Raw genomic sequence first — 21,499 nt, forward strand, 5'->3', positions numbered from 1 at the left:
AAACCATGGAGAAAATCTCTTCATGCCATTGAATTTGAAATTTTGTGTTTATAAAATGTTTTTGGATTACCAGGCAAGTTTCTGATGAAGTGCATTCCAGAAAATACTTATTCCATAAGAGGTTACTCTTCAAGAAGAAAGTGCTTCTGTTGGGGTACATGATATATCCACATCACATACCAGAATATTAAGTCCCCTGAGAGAGTTTCTGCCCTAAGATTTTCTGTTTGTGTCCAAATCTACCATACCTCAAACAAAGGATCTCTCTTCTAATATTTCACATTGACAGGGCAAAACTGGCTTCATAATTTGGATCCTTGCGCCGACACAAATACGTATACTTCCTTTACCTCACTTACATTCTTATACATTCAGACTGGTCTTTTTCTAGCTCTTGCTTCTTCTGTTTTTCCCAGGGTTGGTAATAGCCAAGAATATATTATCCAGGTAGTATTAAGACAGCTTTATCCAATTTCATTAGATATCTTAATTCTTAAGGTCACCTCTACCCTGGGCCTTCTTCAATTTAACATTTGGAGTATGCTTCTGCTATTTTCAACGTTGTTTTCTCAATTGTACCTTCTCATATTAACATAAGATTTGTGAATTCTTTTTGTCAGTGCTGGGGATTGAACCCAAAAGCATCTTACCACTGAGTTGCTTTCCCAGCCCTTTTTATTTATTTGTTTTATTTTGAGACAGAGTTTCTCTAAGTTTCCTAGACTGACTTTGAACTTGGGAAACTTCTGCCTCTGCCTTCCAAGTTGCTGGGATTACAGGCATATTCCACTGTGCCCAGCTGATTTGTGTATTCTTATTCTTTTTTTTTTTTTTTTTTTTTTTTTTTTTGCGGTGCTGGGGATTGAACCCAGGGTCTTGTGCTTGCGAGGCAAGCACTTTACCAACTGAGCTATACCCCCAGCCCTAATGATTTGTGTATTCTTGATTTTTGTCTTTCTGAATATTTGTGGAGGGGTTGAGTCAATTCTGAGATTATTATATTTTTTTAATTAATCTTTTTCTTTCTCTTCTATTTAATATTTGCTTTAAACTATTTTTTCTTTTAGCATTTCCTTTCCCTCAGTTAAATATGAATTCCACTTTGCTTTGTTTTTCAACCGTGATTGACATTTTTATGTCTAGTTGCTTTATTTTGGCTTTTCTGTGAGAGGGTAGGTGGTGAACTTCAGAGATTATCATCCCACTTCCTTCTCAGCAGAATCTCAGTTATTTGGGGAAGAGGCCTCATGCTGAGCTCTTGAAAACTCATCTGTCCTTCATTTATAATACATTTATTCACATTAAAGTTTTGTCAGTTTTAATCACCCTGTACATCCAAGGTTCAAATACTCAGTAGGGAATCTAACACCATCTTAGATATGTAGACAAAGGTTTTATAAAAGAATATTATATGTAATTCATTGAGGATATCCCAAGTGCCTACTTAGAGCTCTTCCTTCACTTGATTCAGGGCAGAACTTTGAGGAAAGGAAAATCTGCTTTAGAAAAAGAATCTGTTATCCCTAGTGAGTTATTTTAACCTGTGTGCTTCGTTGCTTCAACTCTATAATAGGCATAAAAAGAATATCTCTTATATTACATGGGATACTTGGCTTCAATAATATACAATTGCTGATTTTCAACAACTTTTTATCTACAAAAATAACAATTTTCTATTTCTAATTCTGCATCTAGCAACACATGAACCAGTTCAGGTCATCAATCAGTAAAGGTCAATTTTCTTAACCAACCCAGCTGACCCTCTCTCCACCTGTTTACCCAGTGCCCCAGTCATGTTCTGCTCTTCTTTCTCCCACCTTAGGCTCATGTATTCTACCTACTCCCTTCCTTCAAAACTCCGGAGTAAAAGACAGTTAATCTGAAAGTCATGATTCATCTACCAAATTTTTGCAAATTTTTCTTCTGATAAAAATTAAGGCATTTTCTGTAGAAAATTAAGAAAACATGTAAAGTTTTTTAAAGTGCATATAACCCAATCATCCATCAATTCCCCAAAACTTATTACTAACATTTTAGCTAAACTTTAAGATATATAGAAGGATGCAGAAATTAAGCTTCCAAATATATATATATAGAGAGAGAGAGAATTTTCATTTTAGTTTTTCAAAATAAATTTATCACACAACTATGGCTTTATTTTACTTTTAAATTTCTTGTACTATTAATACTTTCAATGTTATCAATGAATATTTTACAATATATTTTAATAGTTACAAGATAGTTCATCTTAGGAAGATATTAAAGTTTATTTGCACAATTCCTTGGATATTTATTGGGGTACTTCATTCTCTTAAAAAAGGATTTTAACAAGTATTTTAATAAAATGAATATCCGTACAAATATACAATTTATTTCGCAAGAATGAAATCCTAAATGTAGGAATTGTTGATTAAACATTACCCAAATTTCAATAGTTTTCATAATTTAAATTACTCTGCATAAAGTTGTACCAATTTATAAACCCATGGCAATTCATACAGTCGTTCATTAACTTATAGCAGAAGTCCTCAAACATTCTAATCTTATAACCATTATACTCTTAGATATTATTGAGGGCCCCAGAGAGCTTTGCTTATGTATTATATATCAATTCAAATTTATCATATTATAAATTAGAGCAGAGAATATTATAAACATTTGCATATAGTTGATTTAAAAATAGCAAGAATAAATGTATTTACATTTTAAGTCCTAGGTTTTCAATTCTGTATAGGGTGATGGAACATAGCAAATACAGCATATTATGAAAAGTAACTATTTTCTAAAACAAAACATATTGCAAGGGATGACTTTGTTTTTAATGTTGCAGATTTCTTTCATATCTGGCTAAACAAAGGACAGTTGAAATCTAATTTCTATTTCATTTCCTTTTTTTTTTTTTTGGCACCATGAACTGAGCCCAAAGTAGTCAAACACTGAGACACATCACAGCCTTTTTTTCTTTTTGAGACAGGGTTTTACTAAGTTGCTGAAAGCCTTGCTAAGTTGCTGAGACTGACTTTGAACTTGTGATCCTCCTGCCTCAGCTTCCTGAGCTACTGGGAATACACACATGAAAACTGCACCATCAAAATCTTATATCTGTTTCTACATGTCAATCTGCTCTGGGTTGAGATACATGAAAAAAAGTCCTGCCTCATCTGCCCAAGTAGTTGGAAAAGGAATAAATATTTTGAAGAACTTTTCATGTAATTGCAGCTAAACTTTGATAGTGCTCAGATCTCAATAAGCGGTTGTTTTGTAAAAAGGTAGTTGCAATTTGGAATCTGAAATAAATGTTTTGCAACCACAGCCCTTTTTTATTTTTTATTTTGAGATAGGGTCTCACTAAGTTGTTTAGGGCTTCACTAAAATTCTTCTTTTAATCCTGCACTTCAATGTATCCTTTATTCATTCACAATTGTGTAAAATCATATGTTGGTCATTTCAAAAATTTTATGTTTTGGAGTTAGACATTCCAATCTTTGACACATTTCATTATGTAATATCAAAAAATCACATTTATTAATGCCACTGCCAATCTCATCAGTACCAGGGAGCTGTCAAGGCAAGGTCTCTTGAAATCTTTAATTTTATCATTGGTTGAAAATACTATCAGTTGTTTTCCTTGAAACCACAGAAGCCCTTCATTTATTTTCAAGAAAATGTCTGCGAATATTCCATCTTGAATACCCATATTTGTCTGCCTTTCTGTCAGGTAAAGATGGTGGTCCTGAAACAAAAGGGACTAGTTCAGCTGGCACCTCAATCTCACAAACGCTAGGACTCGAGACAACTGTCACACTGTGGTACACAGAAGTGCTTCAAATGTTCTTCCCCTTTCACCACACAGGACTTAAAAGGACTTGTACACAAGGGTTGAAATTCAATACCTTTAGTATTTTTAGCTACCTCATCAAAAACTTTCTTAAATGAAACTGACCGCCCCCTCCACTGTGAGTAAATAATAATGAAGGGTATATTTTTTACTAATACAGTTTGTGTCTACTGTCTTAATTTGTGTTAAGGCACCATGGCTTTTGCACAATCAATGTAAGTGCCAACACAGGAAAAGGCAAATAGTGTTTTAATATTAATCTGAAAAGAGTTCTGGCTCATACCCCCAACCCCCAGAAGGAAAGTGTAGCTCTTGGTGTTCTGTTATTGTTATGATGATTATAAATATCCCACCTATTCTCCCTTCAATGAATAAGGGTAGGAAGGATTGCATTTTTCTCCCTCCTCTCCCCCCCAGTAATAATTGCTATTAAATTCTACTTACTAATGATCAAAAAACAAAACCAAAGTTCTCAACTGACAATGCAAAGGCATAACAAAGAGTTTCTCAAATTCGAAGAGAAGTAAGAGAGATGTAAATACACAATTAACTTTAAATATATATATATATATATATAATCTATGTGTGACAGATTCATTTGGTAAAGAACATTCCATGCCTTTATTTTTTATTTCCATATCCCTCAGCCTGACAATGGGATGCCTATCAATTAATTCATTTAGAGAGCCATACACCACAAGAAATAAATTATTTGTCCTCTGGAGCTTGTCACAAGGGGATTTTTAAAAAACCATTAAACAGAAAGACAACTGTTCATCTTAGAAAGATGAAAGGCCAGTTCCTACTCAGCTGATAGATTCTGAGTAATAGTGATATTCACTCTGTATTTTATGAAACGTATTCACATACAAGTTGTTTAGGCCCTTCGGCCCTCACTCTTTTTTCAAACGTGAAATTGGATTAATAGTATTCATCATGAGTATTTAATAAGCTAATACACATGAAGTGCTCAGTGTTTTGCTGGGTACTTAATAAGTTCTCAGAAACTGGTTGTGGCGGGGGATAGAAGTGGTAATAACAGCAGCAGGATCAGTAGTAATAGTAGCAACTGCAGGAAATGTTGTTTTGGGAATTAGGAACTGAAGTCTGCTGAAGTTAAAGGTTGTTTTCATGATCCAGAAAGGAAGGAATGGAGCTGGTTTTTGGACCCAGGCTATATTCAGTCCACAACCCAAATTCTTCCCTCTAGGCCACTGCTGTACTTCTGGGGCTCTCAGAAAATGTTCTTAGCTTTTCCGTTAGCTTCCATCCCCTTGCACCTGCCAGTGGGCTATATTCAAGTTATACCAAACAGCCTCCCCCAAGTACATAGTTCAGTATTTCAAGAGCCCTAACAGAAACAGTGCACTTACATACAAGCCCAGGATAGTGAAGTATTTACTGTGAGCAAAGCTGAGTCTAAAGTCAGCTTTCCGTTTCTTATGTACGTGACTTTGGGCCACTGGGATAATTTTTAAGACATTACTTTCTTATCCATAAAAAAATCAGATGCTAATACTTGCTTCACAGAATTGTAAAGATCATTACATGAGGTGGCATCTCTAAACAGCTTAGCACAATGCAAGGCACACAGAGGATGGCCAAAAAAAATTAAATTTAATGATTGACTTATGGATATATTTGCTCTTCTGGGTCCTCATAGTCCTAGTATCCTAGACTAAATAGATTCAAAAATTCTTCCCGGTTCTGTTCCCAGACATATCACAGAATCATCATTTTAAGAACTCAGGTCTATACCTAAACAATTTTCTATAACCCTCCTTCTGCTTTGAGCTCCTAAAGCTATTTCATAGAAAAATGACCTTATTTTTAAATAGAAGGGGCAATTGAAAATCAGTGAACGGACCTACCCCCTAATGATTTTTTTCTCAGACATAATTATAATAATTAGCATTATAAAGTGCTAATTATCTTTGGACACAGAGGACCTGCACACCAGAGACAGAGGTCCGCATTAAGTAAAGTGGATTTCACTTTCTTCAGTTTCGAGATTTCTCTTTTTTCCTCTTTGTAATGGTGCAAAAGTAGTTAGTCCACCAAGCCTCATTTAAAACTTTTTCCAGTTCTGGGAACTATCTGCTGGCTATCCACAGCCAGACTTCATATTGAGCATATGGATCTACAAAGAAAAAATTTTTCTTAGCACTTTTTGTGAAATGATTGTCCTGTGGTTCTTGGTCAACACCTAGAACCTGGCTAGAATTGTGTAAGATCAAGAGCTTCTTGTTTAGATAGAAAATTATTTCTCTTAACCAAACATTCATGAATGATGACATTCATCCCCTCTGAGTCCTGGAAATGCTACTGGGGCATTATCAAATGGGTCAGGTAAGTAGGAGAGAACCTTCGTATTTAGTGTATAGAATTTCAAGTTAAATAAGACTTAAGGATCCTCCATTCCAACCATTTAATGTTACAAACAAGAAATGGAGGCATAGCACTACTGAAAAAGAGATCAAGAATTAAACATCTGAGCTCCTCATGCTTTCAAAATTATTTTTATCACACCACATTGGTCTCTAAGTCAGAGAACTTATTAAGTAAAGTCAGTGTAGAAAAAATATTTAGGCTAAGGACTTAGATGTTGGTGTAAAGCTATGAAGTGTACAATTCTGGGCTCCCTTTACATCATTTGTCAGCAGCAGAGTAATTGTTAATGCTATCACCACCAGAACCCAAACACACTGGATACGGATACAGAATTTAGAATGGAGTATCGGTGATGCCAAGTTATAACGGCAATAGAAGTATTATGACAACCCCACAACACCTTTCAATGTAAGGACCTGTCTCTAGAGATTCCCAGTCACCCACTTGTAGGGGGCAACCTCTCTCCTGGAGAGCTCTATTCAGTTGGAAGTGCTCACCCATATAAGGTCAAAATCTACATCCTCTTAATGTCCATTGAATGGAGCTGTTCTGTACATTGAAGCACAAACAAGCCTCACTTATTTAACTTTTCTTTTCATTGATTTAAAATTACTAACACTGCCCCCTTGAGTTTTCTCTAAACCATGGTATTTCCAACATCAGCTGTCTCAGAATCACCTGAAGGGCTTGTTAAAAGACACATCCTCTAGGTCCCACCCCCAGAGTGTCTGATTTACTGAATCCAGGATGGTGCCTGAGAATCTGCATTTCTAGTAGGTTCCCAGGTGATGCTGATGCTGCTGGACTGAGAATCATACTCTGTGGTCCACAGCTCTAAGCAATCAATCCTCTCTATTATACCTTTAGTCCTGCCTTATAAGACAAGTCACTTTCCTATTTGGATGCTATTCCATTTGTCCTTTCTTAAATGCTTTAGAAATTTAGCTGTCACATTCTAAGATACTTTTTGTTTATTTCAAACTTTCCTTGGTGGACATATATGACTTTTCTACTTGAGGGAAAAAAAGCATTTTTTCTTTAAAATAACATTAAATAAGAGTGTAATTAGCAATATAAAACAAGATGATTAAAAAGAATCTGTCTCATTATTATGTTTTCATAGCCCGTATACAAATTATTTGAACTAGAATGCACTTGCTAAGTAAATCATTTCTATTTCCATCACTAAACAGTGAATACTATGGTGATTGGGGAAAAATATGTTTTTTGGTGTTAGCATTATTTTCACATTCTAGAGTTTATGGCAATATGAAAAGGCCTAAATTTGTAAGCCACAGACCTGATTTTGAAATCCAAAGACCTGAATTGCACGGACATTGTGATGTGTTTTGACTGTGTCTTTTGACAACTTTTCAATTTTCTTATTTTTAAATAGCAATAAAGTAGTAATGGCTGCCCTTTATATTCCATGCAGGAGTCATAGAAACACAATAACACTTGTATATATATAAAAGCTTTGCAGATTTTATTATCTCTAATATTTATGCATATGCTGCTTTTATTTTTTTAATCTGGAATTTCATTTTAGGAGAAGAAAAAATGATATAAGAATTCATTTTAAGTGTTTCAGGCATAAAGCCTCCACTGACAGAGTACATCATGTCTCCTAACCCGAGTGAACCTCCAGTTAAACCAAGTTAAAGATGATATGCTGTCTCCAGGGAATGCCACATCTAGAGTTCTTGAGTGCATGCAGTCTCGCTCTCCTGGCTCCTCTGATCAGAAAACTGGGGTAAGGAGACCTCAAGTTCCCTTTGGAGGCCACAGAGACCACCTCAATTCTACCCACCTTTCAAGTCTCTGTCCCTTATTAAGGAAGAAAGACAATGATTTAAATCTTCACAACTGGGAAGCAGATTTACTGTGACCATATTCACCAAGTGAGAAGGCCAAGGCACATTAGTACATTTCCCTTGGGTTCTCTAGGAATGTGACTGGTGGAACTCCAGTTCAATACATCATAGGGCACATTTGGATAGCAAGTGTGGACCTTAGGGTTAAGGTTGTTTCTCACCCCTCTCTGTAGACCTCTACTCACCATCAAAAAAAGAATCATGAGTTGAGTCATGAGTGTGGTACAGACTGAGCTCACATCACTCTCTGGGTTATGGTTCTTGAAAAAGTCTATCTTTGAGCAACTCCTTTTTATTCACCAAAATTGTGCTAAAGGAAACTATCAGCAATGCAAAGAAAGAGCCTACAGAGTGGGAGAATATCTTTGCCAATCATACTTCAGATAGAGCACTAATCTCCAGAATCTATAAAGAACTCAAAAAACTCTACTCCAAGAATTCAAATAATCCAGTCAACAAATGGGCTAAGGAAATGAATAGACACTTCACAGAAGAAGATCTACAAGCAATCAACAAACATATGGAAAAATGTTCAACATCTCTAGTAATAAGAGAAATGCAAATCAAAACCACCCTAAGATTCCATCTCACCCCAATTAGAATGGCGATTATCAAGAATACGAGCAACAACAGGTGTTGGCGAGGATGTGGGGAGAAAGGTACACTCATACACTGCTGGTGGGGCTGCAAATTAGTGCAGCTACTCTGGAAAGCAGTGTGGAGATTCCTCAGAAAACTTGGAATGGACCCTCCATTTGACCCAGCTATCCCACTCCTTGGTCTATACCCAAAGGACTTAAAATCAGCATACTACAGAGATACAGCCACATCAATGTTCATAGCTGCTCAATTCACAATAGCCAGACTGTGGAACCAACCTAGATGCCCTTCAATTGATGAGTGGATAAAGAAACTGTGGTATATATACACAATGGAATATTACTCGGCCATAAAGAATGATAAAATTATGGCATTTGCAGGCAAATGGATGATATTGGAGAATATCATGCTAAGTGAGATAAGCCAATCTCAAAAAGCCAAAGGACGAATGATATCACTAATAAGTGGAGGATGACACATAATGGGGGGGAGGGAAGGGTTAGTGTTAGGGTTAGAGTTAGGGTTAGGGAGGGGGGCAAGTATGGAGGAAGGAAGTACTGTATAGAGGGTAAAGAGGGGTGGGAGGGGTGGGGGGAAGGGAAAAAATAACAGAATGAATCAAACAACATTACTCTATGTAAATTTATGATTACACAAATGGTATGCCTTTACGCCATGTACAGAGAAACAACATGTATCCCATTTGTTTACAATAAAAAAAAAATAAAAGCCATAAGCTTTCAATTTATTGCATTTTAAGTATAAGCTGTGCTTATTTGAACTTATTCTTTGTTGCTTATGTAAGTTTGCTTTCATAGTTCAATTGATCTTTTTAAATTGGTATCTTGTAGTATAGATTGAAAATTGACATGTGTATAATTCATTTGATATCTTTTGAGTATCATGGTTGGATGGAACATTTCATAACTTTTATATTTTAAAGAAACCTTTTTTTTTTATTTAGCAATTTTTCCTTGAGGATAGTGTTTCCAGGAATAAGTGAAAGACATTTAGCAAGGTACAATATGTAGATGTCTGTTTATGTATATATAAACATTTATCTATCTATCCATCTATGTACATATATAAATTATTGCTTCCTTCTGTTATGAACTAAAAACATATATAAATACATCTATATCTATCTAAATAGATAATCTGTACATACAGATATATCTATCTATAATATATAGAGATAATATGAAATATAGATAGCTACATCTAGGCGTCTGGCCTTTATATATGTTTTTAGTTCATAACAGGAGGAAGCAACAATTTACCAAAGCAAAAGCAGAGTTTTGGACCTCCATTGCCTGATTCCTGGGAAGACTTTGGATTTTTTTTATCCTTTCATACTTGTGTTGGAGTCTTATTCCCCTTTCAGTCTCCAGGTCAGACAATTGACACCTGCCTGGTACTCAGTTCCTTAAGAGACGGACTAGCTAAATCAGCTGCTGTCTCAGACAGACAGTCTTTAAATGTATTTTCAACGTGTCTTCAGACAGTTATTTTTCCTCTGTTCAATTTTGTTCATCTTCTTACTTAACTTTTCAAGTGCTACTATTTCCTTTTTAAATGTAGTATTGAGAAGTGCAAACATTATTGGAAGAGAGAGTCTTACTAGCATAATTGTGCATTATCTTCCTTTTATATTGCAGATGGAAAACATTAAATCTAGGGGGAATAGAAATCTGCTCAATCAGATATTGATAGTACCATTTCTTTTAAAAATACTTACCTGTGGAGAAGAAGAATTCTGATTTTTTTTTAAGGCAGCAACTTTCCATCATTTTTTAAGAGTCAAATGACAGAGGAAATTAAAATTCTGTCTTCTGAGAATCAGACTTAGCCTGCTGATGCCACCCCTTCCCTTTTGCCATTTGGTATTTTAGTGAGGGATTTGGATGAGATGAGAGGGAGGGAGTGCTTCTCTACAGAAGTGTATTACAGCCTGCTTTCATTCTCTGTCACCAATTCTACCTAATAATATATCTGGATGCTTTCTGCATAGTGATGAACTATATACATCTTTTGTTAGTCTCCACATGGACAGCCTTCCCTGAAGGCAGTCCATCCTAGTATTGCTGCTCCTTGCTTCATATTTTGTCTTTAGGAAGTCAATACCAGGATAGGAAGGGGCTGTGCTAACTATCAGGAAGTCCCAGCTCCTCATCAGAAATCCTCAGCCTATGGGTGAAGTCCTTTGTACCATCACTGCCAGCACCATCCTCAATGCAAAATCCTGGGTGCCAACTCGCCTGATCTCTGGTTTCATGATTCATGATACTTCTTATGTTCCTCCATCAGAATCTCCACCCCCACCCACCTATTGGTCTAATCCAGGCCTCCTTTATTGCTCATTTCAACTGAGCCTGAGTGCAATGAGATTTATCTTGTCTTCAGTCCTGTTGTAGATATGAACTCTATCCCAGTGACACCATATGCTCAGAGGCTGTCCCTGCAGGCTCCCGATACATGTAGTGCAATGGGATTTGGGGAATTTCTTGGAATACACAAGCAAAATTACAAATGGAGTCTATCTTTCTGCAGGGCTGATGCAATTCCTGTTCAGACTAGCATAAGCATACCCTTGAGGTCAGGGCTTGATGCCAGATTCTATGCTTCACTTTGCTTTTGAAGATCTATAAAGCGTGGGTGTTGAGGGTGTATGGGGGCATATATTACTGTGTGTTCTCCTATTACTCATCTTAATATTCCTTTGCCTACTCTCATTCACTCTAGATACTCAATTATACAAATTGTATTCTCAATTCAAATTACTGGTGTAATATCTCAAACATTCTATTTTAAATTTGTTAGATTTTATAGAATCTGATTTTCTCTCAAATACTTTCAGCTTCTAGAGGAGACCGTAGCTTTTCATATGAAGAGAAGACATGCCAGCCCCATGGCTAGAGCATCTCTTCAACTATTTAACCACCTGTTACTAATGTCAAAGTTCTTTGTCCTTTGGATTCAGTCAGATGTTCTCCACCCTGGCTTTGTGTCCTATTTTCTCAAAATTATTTAAAAACATATAATGTTTGAGTCAATGTGTTTTGTTGCTGTGACCAAAAGACCTGACAAAAACAATTAGAGGAGGAAAAGCTTATTTTGGTGCTCATGGTTTCAGAAGTCTCAGTACATAGATGGCCAACTCTATTCCTCAGGGCCTGAGATGAGGCAGAACATCATGGCAGAAGGGTATGGTGAAGGAAAACAGCTGGGAACATGGCACCAGGAAGGAGAAAGAGAGAGAGAGAGAGCTCTGCTCAACAAGGACAAAATATACACTCCAAAGTCTTGCCCTAACCTCTTCCAGTCACACCCTAAATGCTTATGGCTACCACCCATTTAATCCCTATCAAGGATCAATGCACTAATTAGAGTAAATCTTTTATAACCCAATTATTTCACCTCTGAACTTTCTTCCATTGTCTCACATATAAGCTTTTGGGAGATACCTCATATCTAAACCATAACATACAGTTTCCCAGACCTGTCTATAGTTCTGCTACATCAGAAACTCAAGATGGGAACAAAATTTGAGCAGATTTAAAAAGAGCCACTAGAGTACTGTGTGCCCAAGGTTAAAAGTCATAAAAAATTAACTTTTCATAAAATAAAATCATTGAATCATATACCATCTTGGAATGTTAAAAATAAACTCTCATCTAATTGATGCTGTTCCTGTTTTTAACAATATGATGCTAAGTTTGAATGCCTTCTCCAGCACAGCCAGCTGAGAGCTGGCTTAATTTGGTGGCTCAAGCTAAACTTGAATAACAGAATACAGCATTATAGGTAAAAATAACTACTGGACTTTTTGCCTAATTGCTGTCATAGTTATTTAGCTTTTCTAAACCTCAGTTTTCTGATCCATAAGTTGGAGACAATATTTACCTCCTAGGGTTGCTCTGTGAATTAAAGATGGAATCTGCAATGAGTATAAAACACGGTTTTGCTTATGGTAAATCTTCATTAACTGTTAGCTATTATAGTAATTATGACTGTGAAAATAGTAATGTAAGGAACTAAGGCATGCAGTAAGAATGAGTTTAAGAGACAGTGGCATAGCACTAATTGCAAGCTTTGACGATTTCCAAATTTAGTGAACTCTATGCACCTAAAACTGAATGGTGCTCACATGGGCTTTGCTAGGATCATGATTGGGGTGTTTTACAGGCAATAAAGTGACTTGATAAGACTTTTGAGTTTTACCAGAAGGAGGCCTACAAAAATCACAATCAGGAGACTGAAAGACTGTGAATAGTTTTTGTCTTGTTGGAAAGAACGCACTCACAATCTAGAAATGATTTCTTGGGATGAAGGTGATGACTACATAGTTTCATGAGACTTTGCAGTATTTTAAGTTAGGCAACTTTCAAATCAACTGTCCTCTAGAAATTATTCTCTCTAAAAAATATTGCTGTTACAGAAATAAAGATGTTTCTTAGACATGAAGACATCAACCATAATTTTGAGAGTTCAGAAGTTAAAAGCAAGTGAAATCTAGAGAGCTGACCTCATCAGAGTTTTAGGGAACCCTAAAAGACTCATCTGAAAGACTTCTGGCAAGAAATGACCAAGTGCAGGTGGAGAAACGGCTGTTCCTTCCTTTGTCTTCTCTCAAAGTGGAAGCTCATACGTGTGATGATATAAGCAACAGGAATCTTGCGAAACTACAACATTGTGTTGTACTTATTTTCCTCTTTTCTTAGTTCTTTACCATATCAATTCCCCATTGTCTCTTACTAACCCTTCCCTCTCCCTCTCAAATGCCCACACCCAAATCTTTTATTTAATTCCAGGGCATCCATATCCTTTCTACAGACAACATTTCTACTTGTTGGATGACTCCTAAAATTATTTATCTAGCCTTAACTCCCTATACTCTTCGCAGTGAATATTTTCTCCTTAAAGCTGGTTATCACTCTTTCAGAATACAGCCTTCTAAGATGGAATCAGCTCCATTGACCCAAATAGCTGACTCAAAAATCCCTACAGTCATGGTTGTTCAAGACTTGACATATTGTCTTCATTAGCCCAGCCGTGTGTCCATCATAAATCCTATCAAAGAGCTGGCTGTTTTTCTCCACACTGTTTTGAAAGTCTAATTTGAATGTTAACTAGTCCAGCAGCCAATACCATTCAGATTGTTAACAGCAACCTCCAGACTCAAAGACAGTTCAAGTGACCGTTATCTGGGGGAAAATAAACCAAAACAAAACAAAACCCAAGACAGAGTGAAAAGCTGTTTCTTATTATGATTCTTAATTTACAAATTCAAAGCTCTTCAAACCCTGATTTGAGAGCTGGTTCTATTTGGGGCAGTGGTGATGGATAAAGGATATTGTTCTAAGAAGTAAAATTCTTGGAAAATGTTGGGTGGCGAAATAATCATACCTAAATTGATGACTGTTTTCAATTTCTTAAAACTTTCACTAGTACAATGTGATCAAAATTGTTGGGACATTACTAGGCTACTAATGAAGATGAGGAATAATATGATACACACTTGAATGACTTAAAAGTTTTCTTTAACTTTCAGTGAATAGAATTTATGTGAAGTCCCTCCTTTTGGATGGTAAGACTATTTGCCTTAAATATGTAGAGAAGTGTTCAAGATTGGCATTAAGAACTTTTATTTAAAAAATATATACATATACACATATGCATGACATGAAGTAAGATAATAAAGAATGGCAAAGATCAGAGAGAAAATTAATAACTTTAAATGATATTTTAAAGTCAAGGTGGTATCCTATGCTTACTAGCACTTCTAACTGATTAGTTCCAAGAATTTCATGAAAGCACAGGATTGGCTCATTCACTGATTCAGTCAAAGCATATTGAGTAACTTCCTTGGTAGAACCTCTGTTATGTGCTGAATATCACCACAACATCATGAGACTGGGGACCAAAAAAGGTGAATCTTGTCTTGATGCTGCCACTAAAGAATTGCATAATACTGAGCAAGTTCTTTAGCTTTTGTGGTTTCATTAATGACTTGTAAAACTTATTATGAATGATGATTCTCTTTTTTCTGCTCTACAAAATCTTAGAATTATTATATTAGGGGAATTCACCTGTTACCAATGCTTTTCAAATTCTAAAGGTTGGTAGGTTAATGTGGCAGAGAGTTTCTAGGGTGGCTCCCCAGGTCCTCTCTTAATATTCTCCTCCTTGCACAATGGCTTCTATTTGTGCACAGGATCTGTGATATGCTTCTCATCAATAGATGGGGGCATACATGAGTGCATGTACGTAATCATATTATGTAAGACTGTAAGACCTGTTCTGTAAAGAGAATCCCCCTCTTGCTAGTTTTAAAGAAGCAAGCTTCCATGTTGTCAGCTTCCCTATGGAAAGGGTCATGTGGCAAGAAACTCCAGGCAGCCTCCAGTTAACAGTGAAAGAAACTGGGCCCTCAGTCCAGAAACCCAAAAGGAGCTAATTGCTGCCAACATCCAAGTGAGCAAGGAAATGAATTCTTTCCCAGATGAGTCTCAGATGACACCACAGCCCTAGCTGACACCTCCCCTGCAGTTTTATAGAGGAAGAACACAGGTAAACCCCTGGCCCACAGAAATTGTAAGATAATAAATATGTGTTGTTTTAAGCTTGTTTGTGGCTATATTGTTATACAGCAATAGGTAGTTAAGACAAAGTGAGAGGAAATGAATTTGGTAAGTGATAATCTACAGTTTAAAGTATGAAACAGAATACAGTAGATTAAAGGAAAAGAATAGAATAGAATGAAGTGAATGTAAACATATTTAATTAAAAATTTACCCCAAATATACTGCACATACATGTCTGTATGGATCACAATATAAATGCATTTAATTATGTGGGTTGTAGTAAAAATAATTATTTTACAAACCTAGGAAGTCTCCTTGAAGTTGTGAATGTATACATTCTCATGTGTCTATGAAAACTTCATAGGACCTTTGAGCCAGTGAGAAAGTAAGAATTGTGAATATTAATAACATTTCTTATCAACATCTAGGAGATTTTATATTTTGAAGAGGAGTGAGGCAGGTCATATCTGAAGGAAATTACAGAATTATCTAATATTCACTAGTGAATTTATAAACATAAAGAGATAGAAATAAGTAAGACTTTTAAGTTCTTCTAATTTAGAACATTTTTCTCGTGGTGGCCCTCAATTCATTGGTAGTACTGTGTGATTCTAGTTTGCATATTAAAAAAACTAATTTTTTTTAAATTATGCATTTATTTTAATGAGTGCTACTGCTGAATTTGAGCCCGACATAAGCAGGGTCTCCACACAATCTCTGAATGTTTTTGAACTGCACATTACACAGTTGGTACGTGGTATGTGAAGAAGGCTGATATCAAGAAGGCAATTTGCAAATGTCTGAAGTCTGAAAGTCGAGAAACTATTGCAGCCTGTACTTTGATTTAACAAAGAAATGGCAGCTCAGAAAGGTGAAGAGAACTTTGCCTGCTTAGTGTTACTCATGGGATCAAATGCTTTGAAGAAAAGGAATGAGCTGTTGCCTAAGTGTATGTAAATGGTAGACTTTCTTTAGTTAAATAATTTATGCTGCGGGGAGTGTGAATGTGCTTGTGATGTAGGTAGTACATGTCGGGTGTAGGATACGTGTGTATGTCTGCTTTCTGGTGATTACTGTGTCTGACATTGTGTTAAACATAAATGGCCAGACAGCTAAGGCATATTTCTCATTCTTTCAGAGTCTACAGATTGATGATCGTAATTACTTGTCACTCCAATAATCAATACATTATTGAAATTATTGATTATGAGAGGCCTCTATTGAGGGTCATGGAGAAGATACAAACAAACACTGACTTTCCTGTCGGAAGATCCTAACTCTACCACTTGAAAGTTTTATGATCATGGTCAATTAAACCTCTGTGAGCTTCATTTTCCTTATCTGAACAAATATAGATCTGAATCCTTTCCTCATTCAGTTGTGTATTTTTCAAGGGAATCTACATAGCCAGAACCAATAGAATTGTGTGTGCATATGTGTGTGTGTGTGTATGTGTGTAGTGAAATTTACTTTAAGAAATTGGCTCACTTGATTACGGGAGTCGGTAATTTCCAAGTCCAAAATCATCTGGGTGAGCCGTCTGACTGGATGCATAGGGAAGAACTGAGGTTGCAGTTAAAGTTTCAAGATATCCACTGTAGAATTCCTACTTATTTGAAGGATGTCATCTTTAAATTTATTAAGGCCTTCAACTCATTGGATGAGGCCCACTTACATTATAAAGTTCAATTTGCTATACTCAAAGTTCACTGACATATATGTTAATTTCATTAAAAAATACCCTTGCAGAAATATATAGAAAAATGTTTGACTGCATATCTGGGTGTCACTGCCCAGCCAATCTGACATAAAATTACCAGTTATAAATCATCCCTTGTTAATTTGGCATCCTATGTATCTCTTCAAATCATATTTAATATCAAAATAAAGACAATCACAAGGCTGTACTTTCACCTATCATGATACAACTCTTCTGCATATAAACAAAAATGCACTCTACTTTTCTCCAGGAGAGGATGCAAAACCATTGGATGATATTTAGTCTTTCCCTTGATATCCCATAACGTAAAAACTGTAACGTGAAATTAGCAATATGTAAATACCTTGATGTAATGTCGTATCTTTTGTTATGTGATTCAGAGATTAAAGGGGGAAGAAAACAAAGATATCATATATTCACATAAATCATGTACACATATGTGCTATAAATACACACATATAGTATGTATTCATATGTACATCTCGTATATATCATGGAAAACCACTTATAAGTGTGTGAATGTGTGTGTGTATGTGTGTATTCCAAAGGCTTTTGACTTAACAATGGTTCAATTTGTGATTTTTGTCAACTTTAAAATGGTGTAAAAATGATATGCATTCATTAGAAACCATACATAAAAATTTGAATTTTGATTATTTCCAGGGCCAGCAAAATGCCACACAATATGATTCTGTTACTGGGCTGAAGAAGCAAGCCTCAGCTGCCACTTGGCCACATGGACACAAGGGTAAACAGTTGACACTCTACAATGTACTGTGTTGTTCAACTGCAATGTTCAGAAAGTCAAATATCTTAAATGCATTTTTAATTTATGATATATTTATCTGGACACATCTGTATAAATTATTTTGGAGATTAAATAAAATCTACATAGTCCCTAGAATTTTTTAGTATGTATGTTGTTTCTAAATACTATTTCTTCATAAAATATTGTAATTTAGGATTAATCTGGTTGCAGTGTCCCACATCAACCATGATAAGATTTAGCGTCCCTCCATATTAGCGCAGGCATAAGAATTTGTATGTGGTCTGTGCACACGTTTTGGTAAGTAATAGATTACACACATAGTAATTAATTATGTTTCTTTATACATAAAATATATTTTATAGAATTCCTTGTCTTTTAGGCCATGTAAACACAGTTATGGAATATTGGCAGAGGAAATCAGGAGGTCTTATATTTTTAAGAATCTGAAACCAATTTTTAAAATTCTTCATGAAGATAATGACATAGGTCCAAAAGACTGTATGAGAATAGGTAACTATATACTTATCAGATTTATTTGCCTCAAAATGGTGATAGTAATGAATGTATACGTGGGTGAGTAAACACATACAAACACACACATACATAAACATTAAATATCTGACTTTTTAATCTCCTGTAATACAGGACTTTCTGTATTTCTTTCAAATGTTCAATCCAACTGTTAGTCCACTTTCTGTCACTGTGACAAAATACCTGAGAAATAAATTTATAGGAGTAAAGAGTAAAGATTTATTTTGGTTCATAGCTTTAGAAATTGGCTCTGTTGATTCTAGACCTGTGATGAGGCAGCAGACAAAGTGGTGTAAACCTGCTCACCTCATGTAGGCTGGGAAGTGGGGAGAGAGAGAAAGGAAGGACAAAATAAACCCTTCCAAGTCATGCTCCCAGTAACCTACTTCCTCCAAATAAACCACACCTCCTAAAGTCCCCACCCAATAGCACTACCAGACAGGGACCAAGCCTTTAACACATGGGAATTTGGGGGATACTCCAGATCCAAAGTATAAAACCAATTATGTATCTACAGTTTAATTGAAAATCCTACCACTATTACTTGTGTTACCCCAGCAAATTTTAAAAATAAAAAAAAAAAAATTGGACCGTAAGTATTTAATCCAGTGACAAGATAAAGAGCTCTACCTTCATGTATCTTTTATTTATAGTCTTTTCTACTTATAAAAATATCTGTTTCTCAAAAAAGCAAGAAATAAATATCTATGGTAAAATTCTATTTTCTTCCTTCATAATACCCTTTCTAGTCCTACGACATGAGTGTAATATATTGCAAATATTTTTCTATTAATTAAAGTCCATCACTTTTAAAATGATGTTTTTCAAACTTTCCAAAACTCTAATGCTCTTTAAAAAACTACCTATTCACACGTAAGTGCTTGATTCACAAGGCCCTAGGTTCAATCTCCAGCACCAAAATCAAAACAAAACAAAACAAAACTTTAATTCATAATTTGAGACTATAAAAATTACAAATATTTATTTATTCTAACTTGTTCCTGGCTTGTTTTGTCTTCCTTTATCCAGCATCCACCACCTCCTCTTCATATAATTAAACCAATAAGATGGGAGGGGTCTTGCTCATACACCTGCACTAAACTCTATGGAAACTCTTGCATACCAAGAAGGCTAGTTCACATTATATCTTCCCTCCCATCCAAAATTATAATAATCAAGATGGTTAATGATTGAGAATTTAAATTCCACTTTCTTATTTCCAATCATTATGCTAAGATCACAGAGATAAATAAACTTTTAGCTGTGCGTAGGGAAAGGAAAATCTTTTCAAATTTATCCAATCAAGTTATTCTGAATCCAATTTTTCCATGCCTTGCAAAATCAGCTCTATCTAGTTGTTTTCACAATTTCCTGATTAAATATGTCAATAGATTTTCTACTGCTCATTCTGTTATTTATCCAGAGCATTAATGAACTTTTCGACCTCCTGTGGATCCATAAATATTTCTATTTTACTATCAAAAACAACCCTTAATTGGACTAAAAATAGGATTGTAGAGCTGCTCCACCTAAGTAGTGGATTAACTTTTTGGCTTCCAAGTTACCATTTATTTATTAATTCATTCACTTTTATGAATTTATTAATTCATTTATTGCATGCTGACCACATGCTAGGCATTATTCCTGGTACTCAGGATTAAGAGGAGCAAAAAGCAAGCAAGCTTGCTGCTTCTGTGGATCTTAGATTCAGTAAGAGAGAGAGAGAGAGTTAATAAGCAAATAACCAAATGCAGCAGAAACTTCTTATGATGATAAGTTCTATAGGAATATAGGTCAGGAAAATTGTTGACATGGTGACCAGGTGTGGAACAGGTGGGAAATGTGGCCAGGGAAGAGTGATCCAGAAGTCCTCTTTGAAAAGCTAACATCTGAGTTGAAACCAGTATAGTGAGAAGGAGCCAATCATGCAAAGGTCCAGGGAGAGATTTTTGAGGCAGAGGGAACAGAAGATGTAAAATTCAGAGGGAAGGACCATCTTGGTATTCCTGCAGATAATCAAGAAGGTGTAGTGGTTGGAACTAAGTAACAAGTAACTACAATTAAGATAATGCTGTTAATTTTTCAACTACCTGTGTTTCATAATAATGGCTAAAATATACTGAGATTTCAGGATGTGCCAAGGGCCAAGTCATTCATTCATTATCTCAATTACTTCTCAAAATGTCACTTGAGGAAGCTGACTTTTAATATTGTCATTTTACAGTGGATCAAATTGACATTCAGAGTAATGAGTTGCTGAAGAATGTTCAACTCGAAAGTGGATGGAGGCAAATTGAACCAAGCTGGAGTCCTTAACTGGTGAGTTTTATTGATTTCTTGAACCCTGTGTTTCCTTTGCAACTAGAGCTTAGTCACTTTTGTTCCATGTAGAGTTTCTTCTGCAATTGTATAGTATCTTATTTACTAGATAAGGCACTAGTCAACTGATAATTATTTAACACCAAGCCTGTACTTTACCAAGAAGGCTTTGGTTTATGGCATCTGTTGATTACTATGGTGTAAATTCTCCCACAATGGCTTGTTTCAAGCTAATGAGTCATTTGTCAAACATGTAATTGAGTGCATTCAGTTCTTGTGGACTGGCATGAGAAGGCTCTAATACGCCATCACTAAGAAATAACCAATAAATATTCATTTGAAGGAAAAATTCACCCACAGTAGAATAGTTTGAAAACCCTTGTTGAAAAATGAGAATCACAAAGACTAAAACAACAAAGCAACAACAAAACAACAACAAAACATTTTATCTCTATCCTCTAAATTTAATAGTGGTGATAAATATAGGAGGCATTGCATGAAAAACTGGATGCTTCTGCCCCTGATGTGTGCCAGAGTGATTTTTTTTTCATTGCCACCCTAAATGTTTTGCAGTTCAGTTTGCTCATTGAAGAGGGAATCTCCTTCTTGAACACAGTGTACACAAATGGTTATTTCAAAACAAAGAAGCACAGCACCTTAGGTACCTATATAAGTTCAGGATGGTTTTGTTAATTGAGAATTTAGAAGACCAAGCGCCTGGGTGCAGCACCTAAGGAATTGTTTTTACAACATGGAAGCCATTAGACAATATGGACCTTCTAAGAATGAGCAGAAATCATTGCAGTGGGGGTGGGGAAACTGCCTGCCAAGCACAAATTCCAATGTGGAATCACCAACTAATAATTCATGACA

This window comes from Sciurus vulgaris, assembly GCF_902686455.1.
Source record: "Sciurus vulgaris genome assembly, chromosome: 16".
NCBI lineage: Eukaryota > Metazoa > Chordata > Mammalia > Rodentia > Sciuridae > Sciurus > Sciurus vulgaris.